General features: G+C 43.2%; 1 protein-coding gene across 3 annotated transcripts in view; it reads right to left on the reverse strand.

Moving 5' to 3' along the window:
• The window catches only part of RNF13 (ring finger protein 13), a 185,884-nt gene extending 176,073 nt beyond the window's left edge, over positions 1–9,811 (reverse strand). For all 3 annotated transcript variants that reach the window (XM_054714101.1, XM_054714102.1, XM_054714099.1), the window contains exon 1: positions 9,666–9,811. The gene's annotated coding sequence lies outside the window, so the exon portion shown is untranslated. The remainder of the gene's footprint in view (positions 1–9,665) is intronic.
• Between the last annotated feature and the right edge of the window lie 2,468 nt (positions 9,812–12,279).

Below are 12,279 nucleotides of genomic sequence, written 5' to 3' on the forward strand. Positions count from 1 at the left end.
TGGAGGTCAGCGCACATCATGGAGACCGGCTGTTAGGTTGTACAGTTGTTCCGCCATTCAGTCTATTTGCATATTCGCCTTTTATTATATAGGAATATAGGATAATGAACTCACAGAAAGAGAAACTAAAAAAGCAATCCCATTTAACATAGCAACAAAAAATTAAGATACCTAGGAATAAATTTAACTAAGGAGATAAGGGACCTATACTCAGAAAATTACAGGATGCTAAAAAGAAATAGAGGAAGACGTAAACAAATGGAAGAATATACCGTGTTCATGGATTGGTAGAATCAACATCATTAAAATGTCCATACTACCCAGAGCAATCTATGGATTCAATGCTATCCCCATTAAATAAAATACCAACGGCATACTTCAAAGACCTAGAACAAACTCCAAAAATTCATCTGGATTAAAAAAAGACCCACTGATGGCTCCAAGCGATCAGGGCCGGCGCCGGGTGCCAACAGCGGCTTCGATGCTGGCAGCAGGTGCAAGCACCGAGCAGGACCACGGCGCGCAGAAGCAAAGAAGTACTGATATATACAATGTGGCTTGCAGCAATATGGAAGACCCTCAAAAATAGCTGCAACAATCTTGAGAAAGAAGAACAATGTTGGAGAGATCACAATACCAGATTATTAAGCTGTATTACAAAGCCACTGTTCTCAAAACTGCCTGGTACTGGCACAAGAACAGACATATAGAACAGTGGAACAAACAGAGAACCCAGAAATCAACCCAAGCCATTATGCTCAAATAATATTTGACATTATCGACCCAAGCCATTATGCTCAATTAATAGTTGGGAAAATTGGACAAATATATGCAAAAAAATTAAACTAGACCACCAACTTACACCATACACAAAAATAAACTCAAAATGGATAAAGGTCTTAAACGTAAGACGGGAAGCCATAAAAATCTTAAAAGAAGCTATAGGCAGCAAAATAGCAGGCATTTGTCGTAGCAATATTTTCATCAATGTAGCTCCTAGGACTATGGAAACTAAGGAGAAAATATACAAATGAGACTACATCAAAATAAAAAGCTTCTGCACAGTAAAAGAAGCCATCAGCAAAACAACAAGAAAGCCCACTGCATGGGAGAATATATTTGCCAATGCTATCTCAGATAAGGGTTTAATCTCTAAAATTTACTGGGAACTCATACACCTTAACAAAGGGAAGATAGACAATCCAATCAAAAAATGGGCAAAGGACTTAAACAGACACCTTTTGAAAGTTGACATACTGAAGGCAGAGACATATGAAAACATGCTCAAAGTCACTAATCATCTGAGAGATGCAAATCAAAACAATAATAAGATATCATCTCACACCTGTCAGAATGGCTATCATCAACAAATGACAAGTGCTGGCAAGGATGCGGAGAAAAAGGAACCCTCTTGCACTGCTGGTGGGAATGCAGACTGGTGTAGCGATTGTGGAAAACAGTATGGAGTTTCCTCAAAAAATTAAAAATGGAACTTCCATTTGACCCAGTAATTCCACTTCTAGGAATATATTCCAAGAAAACAGAAAAACCAATCAGAAAGGATATATGCACCCCTGTGTTCATAGCAACACAATTTACAAAAGCTAATATTTGGAAACAGTCTAGGTGCCCATCAGCAGACGAGTAGATTAGAAAACTGTGGTACATCTACACAATGGAATACTACGCTGCTGTAAAAAAGAAGGAATTATTACCATTTGCAACAGCATGAATGGAACTGGAGAGCATTATGCTAAGTAAAATAAGCCAGTCAGAGAAAGATAAATATCACATGATCTCACTCATTTGTGGAATATAATGAACAACATATACTAGTACTGATGAACAAAAATAGAACCAGAGACATAGAAGCATCGGACAGACTATCCAACCTATGAGGGGAGGCAGGGGGTGAGGGGGTAAGAGATCAACCAAAGGACCTGTATGCATGCATATGATCATAACCAATGGACACAGACAGTAGGGGGTATGTGCTGCGGGGTGGGGGTGGCCAGGGAGAGGTCAATGGGGGAAAAAGGAGACTCGTGTAATACTTTAAACAATAAAAAATTTAAATTTTTTAAAAAAGCTAAACAGAGGATTACCGTATGACCAAGCAATTGCACTCCTAGTATATACCCAAAAGAAATAAAAATAGGCATTCAGATGAATTCTTATACATGAATGTTCATAGCAACAACACTGACAATGTTCAAAGGGTAGAAAGAATTCAAATGTCCATCAACAGATAAGTGGATGAAGTTAGTATATACTATACAACAATAATGCCTTAGCTGTAAAAAGCAAAGAAGTACTGATATATACAATGTGGCTTGCAGCAATATGGAAGACCCTCAAAAAGAATATACTAGTGGAAGCAGCAAATACAAAAGGTCATATATAGCTCCATTTATATGAGATTTCCAGAATCAATATGAGATGTCCATGAAATTCATAGAACTAGAAAGCAAACTGGTGGTTGCCGGGACTGGGGGCAGCAGGAAATGGGGAGTAAGTGCTTAATGGGTATAGGGTTTATTTTGGAGTGATAAAAATGTTTTGGAACTAGATAGAAATAGTAGTTGTACAACACTTGAATGAACTAAATGCCACTTAAATGCTAACTTTAACATCATTGATTTTATATTACATTCATTTCCTCATAAAAATTTTAAAGCAATTAATTTTTATGATACATGTTGACAAATGTATAAATCACAATCACAGTTCTTCCATTTGAAGGTCAAACATATAAATTACAAGTACCGTTAATTAAAGGCAAATAAAGCAGTCTTCAACATTTGAATTTTATAACTAAGCAAAACAGAAATTCAACTCCTATTCTCTTTCATGGCCTGAAACATTTAGAAATATTCACCAATCACCAAGTGTGGTTATTTCCCCTGGAAATTCATTCCCTCTATAAAGTGTAACTGGATAACAAGATCATTAAAAATTGAGCCTGAACCAGAGTCACATTCAATCAATTAAAACTCAACAAATTTCTAGCACCATAGAAATGATTATAAATCAAATTCTTGTAGTTGACCAGAGCAGGTCTCTTATTTCAATGAGCAGAATATCCCAAAATTTCAGCTGTCTTTTCAATTTATGGCTATGAACATTAAAATGTTTGTGGTTTTTTCCTGATTTTTTTTAAAACCATGCCGGAACCGGTTTGGCTCAGTGGATAGAGCGTCGGCCTGCGGACTCAAGGGTCCCGGGTTCGATTCCGGTCAAGGGCATGTGCCTTGGTTGTGGGCGCATCCCCGGTAGGGGGTGTGCAAGAGGCAGCTGATCGATGTTTCTCTCTCATCGATGTTTCTAACTCTCTGTCCCTCTCTCTTCCTCTCTGTAAAAAATCAATAAAATATATAAAAAATAAATAAATAAATAAAACCTCACCCAAGGATATGTTTATTGAGTTTAGAGAGAGAGGAAGGACACAGAGAAACAGCAATGTGAGAGAACATCAATCAGTTGCCTATTGTATGCACCTCGACTTGGGATCAAACCTGCAACCTTTCTGGAGTACTGGATGACACTCCAACCAACAACATTGAAATGGGTTTTTTTGTTTTGGTTTGTTTTGTTTTTTGTTTTTTTTTGGGGGGGGGGGTTGTTTTTTAATATATTTTTATTGATTTCAGAGAGGAAGGGACAGGGAGTAAGAGATAGAAACATCAATGATGAAAGAGAATAATTGACTGACTGCCTTCTGCATGCCCCCCACTGGTGACCAAGCCCACAACCTGGGTATGTACCCTGACCGGGAATCGAACTATGACTTCCTGGTTCATGGACCAACACTCAACCACTGAGTCACACTGACTGGGCTGCAATATTTTAATGTCTAAATTTTTCAAGGTTACTCATACTCTAAAAATCACAAAATTGACATTGTTCCTCAAACTTTATTTCAGTTAAAAGACTGATTTCCTCAAGTAGGACTACAATGTTGAAATTACTAGAAATATCGTAAGTATCTTCCTCTTGGTCCCTTTCCTTAAGAGAAAATATAAAGGTAGATATAAAAATGCCTGATCATGTTACTCTCTGCATAGAATTTCTTAACAGATAAAATAACTTTCAGAATAAAGCTCAAAGCTAAATAGTGATTTAGCACAGAAAGTTCTTCATAAACTGGCTCTGCCTATGATGCTAGCTTTATCTCTTGCTATTCCTTCTTTCTTCTCTGACCATATGAACTTTTTCTCTTCCCAGCCATTGTGCCAATTTAAACTAATTTAATTGTTCATCACTTCCATTATTCCTTAAACTCCTTGAAGTTAGAAACCAAACCCTTTCAATCTAGTATATACTCAGCATCTAACACAATAATCAAACGTTGCTGTAAAATTAAAGTATGAAAATATGGGTCCAGAGACAGAAGCATGGAACGGGATGACCAATATCAGAGAGAAGCGGGAGTGGGGGAGGGGGGAGATTAACCAGGGAACTTATATATATATATATATATATATGGAACTTATATACGTAGCCCATGGACACAGACAATAGTGTGCTGAAGGCTTGAGGATTGGGAGGGGTGGGTGTGGGATGGAGAGAGTCAATGGGAAAAGAAAAAAGGGAGGAACATCTGTAATACTTTTAACAATAAAGATAAATTTTTTAAAAAGATCCATTATTAGTATATAAAATATTATTGCTTTTTTACATAATGCAAAAGGGAAACTATAAATTAGGCTATAATTTGCTTTTTTTGAAATTACAATGTGGTCTTACTAGTAAATAACATCAAATAGATAACATTAATTTTGTAGGCATCTTTTTTTAAACATCTGGTTTGTTAAAAAGAGTATAATTTAGTTCCTTTTTTAAAAAAATATATATTTTATTGATTTTTTACAGAGAGGAAGAGAGAGGGATAGAGAGTTAGAAACATCGATGAGAGAGAAACATTGATCAGCTGCCTCCTGCACACCTCCTACTGGGGATGTGCCCGCAACCAAGGTACATGCCCTTGACCAGAATCGAACCCGGGACCCTTCAGTCCACAGGCCGATGCTCTATCCACTGAGCCAAGTTCCTATTATTATTCAATGAAAGCTCATGATCAGCTCTATTTTATCTACATTATAAAGTGAAACATTTCTGCAATAAACTGTAAGAAATCTTAAAAGCAGATTTTTTAATGTGATTTTTTTTCTTTATTAAGGTATTACATATGTGTCCTTATCCCCCCATTGCCCTCCCCCCCCCCACCCCCCACTCGTGCCCTCACTCCCGTAGTGTCTGTGTCCATTGGTTAGGTTTATATGCATGCATACAAGTCCTTTGGTTGATCTCTCCCCCTTCTCCCTCCCCCTCCCCTACCTTCCCTCTGAGGTTTGTCGGTCTGATCGATGCTTCTTTCTCTGACTGACTTATTTCACTTAGCGTAATGCTCTCCAGGTCCATCCATGCTGTTGCAAATGGTAGGTGTTCCTTCCTTTTTACAGCAGCATAGTATTCCATCATGTAGATGTACCACAGTTCTCTAATCCACTCATCTGCTGATGGGCACTTAGGCTGTTTCCAAATCTTAGCTATGGTGAATTGTGCTGCTATGAACATAGGGGTGCATATATCCTTTCTGATTGGTGTTTCTAGTTTCTTGGGATATATTCCTAGGAGTGGGATCACTGGGTCAAATGGGAGTTCCATTTTTAGTTTTTTGAGGAAACTCCATACTGTCCTCCACAGTGGCTGCACCAGTCTAAAAGGAGATTTTTTTTTTTTTAAATATATTTTATTGATTTTTTACAGAGCAGAAGGGAGAGGGATAGAGAGTTAGAAACATCGATGAGAGAGAAACATCGATCAGCTGCCTCCTGCACACCTCCTACTGGGGATGTGCCCGCAACCAAGGTACATGCCCTTGACCGGAATCGAACCTGGGACCCTTGCGTCTGCAGGCCGACGCTCTATCCACTGAGCCAAACCGGTTAGGGCAGGAGATTTTTTTTAAGTAGAAAATTTCAACTACCTCATTTTATAAATGAGGAAATGAGCAAAGGTCAAGTTATTTATGCAAAGTCACCCTTAATGTTTATGTTTTCAGTAACAACATAACTCTACTTCCATTTCAACCTCATAGGTAAGGCAGGCAATGCAATTCATAGCACCTTTTTCTTTTTCCCTACCTCCAATCTAGTGAGAGGGTACAGGTCCTAAATAACTTGCTACATTTAACTGATTTCTTTATCTTTAAGATCAGGCCCCCACCTTAACACACCCTCCTCCCCTTTAGTTAGTACCTACATTAGCTAATTATTAAATACATCTAAATCATTCCATGGGGAAGGGAAATGGGGAGACACACATGAGTAAGAATGACATTGTTCCTTCAAAGTGCTCTACAAAATTAAGTACAATCTGGTATAGTACTTTTATTATCATCACCTGTTTAAGATGGTGTCTCCCCCCTACCCCACCCACCAAGGAAAGAGTCTTTGGGAAAGTAGAAGAAATGGACCCAGGCTGAGCTTCCAGGAACTTACTCCCCAAATCGCACTGAAGAAGTGAGCGCTCAAGGAAGCTGTTGTCTTCACCATAATGTAGAAGGCGCAGAACCAGGAAGCACTTGCTACTCCTGCTAGCTCTATAGCTATGCTGTCTCCGCTGCGGTTTGTTCCAGCAAAAGGGATATCCTGTGCCCAGTCTCTCCCCTCACCTCATCCAGATCCAAATTAGTGTACAGTGGGAGAGCGTCTGATGAGCAGAACCTAAATCACATTTAGAAAGGTGTCTGGAAAGAAAGATTAATATCCATAAAGAGGGGTTCTTTTCAACTAAGAATCACGTACAAAATCCTTACCCTGGCATTAAGGATCTACATAATCTGTAAATAGGTATCCTTACCAGCCTGTTCCTTAAACATACAGCTTTGGCAAATGTTCTCTGCTTTCCTACCTCAGTACTTTGGATGGTTCAGTGGCCTTATGTGGAACTAGCTTTTGTCTCCCATCCTCCTCCAACTGCTAACAATATTTTGAATGTTCACATCCTCAAAGAAAGAAAAATGGCTGAGGCATAGCATTCATTGAACACATATTCTGTCCTGTGCTTTACAAATTATCCTAGTCTCCACAAAAACTCAACGGCTTACTACATTTTTTAAGGAAAAGTTGACGAAACTGAGGGCCAAAAGAACTTATGTACGTAGTCATCCAAACCAGCAAGGAAATAATCCAAAATAACCCCATAGTGTTCTGTATTTTTTAATAAAACAGCACAAGTTGGAAGGCTTTACTGTCAGAATGTCTACAAGCAAATTCTAGTAACTCCAGTAACAACCTGTGTGAACTCGGCAAGTTATGTATTTGTGATGCCTTCGTTCCCCATATAAAAAGGGGGTAACAGTACTATCTACCACATTGATAGCAGTGAGAATTACATGAGATAATATAAAGTGCTTAGAATTGTATTTGGCCCATAGTAAACAATCAATGTTAGCTATTACTACTGTTTTTGCTATTTATATGCTATGATATGTAAACTCTGACTAAATCAATTATATGTTCTGTTTCCAAATCAACGTTTGCATAATGTGAAAGCTTAACACTGAATTTTTATATATGCTCAATAAATATTTGCAGAATACATTAATTTTAAACAATGATTAACCTCCACGTCATATTAAAAGAAATTCAGTTTCCTCCTTTAAGAAAACTAACAATGCTTTTACCAACTTTCTTCCCTTTCTGTCTGTGAAACTACCACATGCAATGCCATATGGCAGTAATAGGTCAAATGATGCAAAATACTATTTTGATTTAAACTCATCTTGCCTTCTGCTAAACATTAATTCCCAGATTTTAAAATGTCCAAAATCATACTTTTTACTTAAACACCAACTGTTTTTAGATCATACCAATATAAAGTAAGCATACCATGAAATTTGACCAAGCCATTTCATTTCATTTTTCTATGGCAATAACTATAAAACATAAAATGCCTTCCTATCCAATGTAACTTGAAGACATAAATCTATCATACCCTGAGTCCTACCCTTACTTTGCTAAAATTAGTACCTGAAAAACTTCTACTACCTCTATGTTACTCTGATGCAGAAAACTATCAAAGGAAGGGTATTGAATGCTAGTAACAAAATGCTTGAGAGAAATGAGCTTAAAACAAGGATCAAAGAGAATTTACTCCAAACCCTTCAAGTACTGAAACTGCACAAACCAAGATTCTGTCCACATGATGTACTATTACACATGGAGACATCAAGCTGGTCGGCTTCAAATAAAAGCAGAAGTAAAAAATAGCCGAAACCGGTTTGGCCCAGTGGATAGAGTGTCGGCCTGCGGACTCAGGGGTCCCAGGTTCGATTCCGGTCAAGGGCATGTACCTTGGTTTCGGGCACATCCCCAGTAGGGGGTGTGCAAGAGGCAGCTGATCGATGTTTCTAGCTCTCTATCCCTCTCTCTTCCTCTCTGTAAAAAATCAATAAAATATATTTTTTTTAAAAAAAAGAAGTAAAAAATACATTAATAAAGCATTGTCACTTCTGACACAAAAATAACTGGGCTCTACCCAATTATTTTTTAAAAAAAACATTTAGGCTTAACTATGTAACAATTTATTTCAATTAATTAATTATTTCAATTAATGAATAAGAACATTAACATCTTCACATACACATATTTAAAAACCAACAAAAGCTTCATGAAATAAATACCTACTCTTACTCCATAGGATGTCCTCTGATAGTTCTCCCTCTCTCTTTCTAATGTTAATGTCAATGCACTAAATTGATTCCAAAATCCGTTAATATACTAAACTCTTTTGGTGGCACACCCAATCTGACTTATATTGGATCAAAACTGCAGATGTTCTCCTTGGAAAACAAAAGATCACTGTTGAGAGAAAGGTCTTCGTTTTCACTGTTCCTGCTGACAGAACAGGCGGTCAGGTCTGGGACACAGGACTCCAGTGGCTGCCCGCGGCGCTGACACTGAGCACAAAACGATGGTCCGGGACAGGTGCTCTTGCCGAATTAGACCAGACTTGAGGAGTTTACCACAAGCGGCCAGAACCCTCGGTGGCCGCCGCCGAGGTTCCCCGGCGGCCTGAGCGCCTCTGGCCTCGGGGTGGGCGCCCCTCTCCCGCGCAGGGTCCCGGCGGCCACGCAGTCAGCTTGCGGGCAGAGCAGCTGACTGAGGGGCAGGGCCGCGGACTCGGTCTCCTGCAGTCACGTCCCACCCACCTCTGAGCTCCCATCGGGCGGGGGTGGGGGAGGGAGAAAGGAGGAGGGGAAAGGTTGGGAAGAAAGGAGGTGACAGCCTTTTTCCCAAACATTAAAGAGTCCCCGCAACTCAAGTCCAGCGCTTCGCCTGGGACTCGGGCAGGAGGAGCCGTGCACACACCTTCCCAAGCTCCGGCCACCTCGGCAAGAGACAGTGAGGAGCCAAACGGATAAACCTGCAACTTCATATACAAACAAATTCACGAGAGGTGGGGGGGGGGGGGGGTCTCGGCCTTCCCAAGGCAGAGCTTTTTATCTTTTTAACCTTTTACGAAAAGCCTATTTTCCTCCGCGCCCAGCCTGGGGAGGAGCAGCCAAGACCTCGCAGCTCCAAGTCCGGCGAGGGGGTGCGCTCTCGGCCCAGGCCCGGCGCCCCGCCCCGCCGCTCCGAGGCCGCGGGCGTTCTTACCTGGAAGCCGGCCACACGACACAAGGGGGCTCGCAGGCCGCGTCCGTGCGGGAGAAGTCCTAACCCGATTCCATGACTGAGGATCCTCACCAACCCCGACCCCGGAGTGGCAGCCGAGACGACGGCTCGGCGGCAAGGCGGAAGTCCCGCCCCGCGCTCCTCATTGGCCTGCACCCGAAGGCGGAAGTAAGCCATTGGGCCCTGGCGCCACCGGCCTAGGCCCCTTCCCACACCCGCCCGGGGTCGCCGCCCGCTCCGCCTGGCTCTGAGAAATGCCCGGTGGGTGGAGTGGAGTTCTGGGCTGCGTGACCGGTCTTCCCCTGCGGACAGGGTGGGGCGACCTCGGCTTTGGGCCGGGGAGGGAGCGGGCGGGCCGAGAGGATTGTGCCCCCGGGAGGGGAGGCCGTGGGGTCCGGAGGGGGCTGACCGAGCGGCCGGCCGGCAGCTGTGGCTGTGGGGCGGAAGCAGCCCGACACCCGGCGGCCCTGCAGCTGGTACCGGGAAGCCTCTTCCTGCGCTCACTGGCCGGACCGGCCGGAGCGGCGAGGACGCGGCCTCATCCCCTCCACACGCTGTCCGCCGGCGGAGAGGGGCCCGGAGGGACCTAGGCCGGCGCCACAGGGCCCCGGGGCAGTGGTGAGGGTGCGCGCCCGGAGGGCTCCAGGCCCGTCCTCGCCTGGCTGGGAGCGGCGCAGACACCAGCACTCTGGGCCTGACGGGGGCCAACCCCGGGACTGGCAGAAGCCAAACCGTTTGATTAAGCCCTCCGTCAGACTTTTAAAACCTTTGCCTCCTTTTGATGAATCAAAAATTCTCGTCCTCTACCTCGGTTCAGGTAAACCTTGCCGGTCCCGGGCATTCCAGTCTCAAACGAAGCTTCTTTGAAATGGAACCGGATTGGATCATCCACTGATTTATCAGTTGCCAGTTCTGCACATGTGTGGATGAAAAGGGGATTTTTACCTAAGGTTGTTGCAGAAGACCAAAGAAATGCCAAGCACGCTTCCTAGAGAAAGGGAGGGACCCCGTTTATTAACACTCGTGGACTCCGGGAATAATTTCCAAATCAGAGTGAAGAACCACGCAGAGGGCCTCACTTTTATAACCTTCTGGGGTCTTTGTCTGGCAGATACGGTTGCGCCCCTTTTCTTGGGCTTACAGGAAGGCCCCCAGGTGTTGGGGGTCTCCAGGCCATATCCGATGATCTGTCCTGGGGCCAGCGATAACGACCCTCCCATCCCCCAGGGCAGGGCATTGTTCACAGTTTTTATGGCCTGACAGGCCTTGCAAGACCAGTTTCCTCATTCCCACCACCCCCGCCTGCCCCCCCCCCCCCCCCTTGTCCCACAAGCTTCTTTTAGCCTTGTGGAGCAATGGCCACGGGATGTTATGGTGAACAGGGGTGACGACCGCTCTTAGCTACTTCCTGCTGGAAAGAGACAGTGACCAAGGGGTGAGCATCCCGCTTCTTCCTCTCAGAGGGGTTTGTAGGGCGTTCTGGTTTGTAGGACCATCTGAAGTTTAAAGGCATTCCCGCCCAGTTTGCAGGCAGGCAGAGGTAAGCGCTCGTAGAATGTTCCTGCAGGGGGCACCAGGGGTAGAGTTGCATAGTTCATCAGGGAGGTGACCTGTTGGATGTTGGCCCTGCGTACTGCTGAAACAAATAGGAGCAACATTGTTTAGCTGCACATTGGCCGTGACAGGTCCTATTATTTTTTTTTTCCATCCAATACAATCCCCGCTCCCCATGTGCATTTGGTAGTAGACTCGTAACATGCCGCAGGCTGATAAGAATAGCTAACAAAAATCTGGCTTGATTGGGTTTTCTTGTGGACTACCCAGTCTAGCATATTTGGGTAGCGAGTTTCTAAGCAAGGAGAAAGGATGGCATGACAAGGTGTAATCCAACAATTTATGATAAGGCCTTTGTTTCCTTGCTGTGTGGGGAGCAGTAATTTTATGGTGCTTCTGTGTCCCAGCAAGAGCAGATGAGTTCTCCTCCTGGTACTAGTCTCGGATAACGCTGGGGGCTGATAATTCTTATTTTGTCTTTTCATAAAAGACAAAATAAGAATTATCAGATAAAACCAGTGATTATCCAGAAATACCAGAGCATGTTATGTTAGGATTAGATAAGAAAGGAAGATTAACCCTAGCCGGTATGGTTCAGTAGACAGAGCATCAGCCTGCGGATTGAAGGGTCCCGGGTTCGATTCAGGTCAGGAGCACATGCCCAGTTTCAGGCTCGATCCCCAGTAGGGGGCATGCAGGAGGCAGCCCATCAATGATTATCTCTCATCACTGATGTTTCTATCTTTTTCCCCCTCTCCCTTCCTATCTGAAATCAATAAAAATATATATTTTTTAAAAAAAGAAATATTAGTGTTAGGGAGAATTCTGCAGGGTGTTATCAGAATTCCTTGGAGCAGGTTACTCGGCCAGGTCTGCTGTCTTCTTGAGGGTGATCCACAGGGGGTGTTTCTGGTCAGAGGTCACCTTCCACTCAGACTGGATGTCACTCAGCTGGTGGGCTGCCTTCACCCGGGAGTGGTGGATCCAGGTCTTCAGTCCTGCAACCTTAAGAGCTGTGGGGGTGGTTAATATGACTGGATAG

The sequence above is a fragment of the Eptesicus fuscus genome, chromosome 3 (genome assembly GCF_027574615.1).
Source record: "Eptesicus fuscus isolate TK198812 chromosome 3, DD_ASM_mEF_20220401, whole genome shotgun sequence".
Classification (NCBI taxonomy): domain Eukaryota; kingdom Metazoa; phylum Chordata; class Mammalia; order Chiroptera; family Vespertilionidae; genus Eptesicus; species Eptesicus fuscus.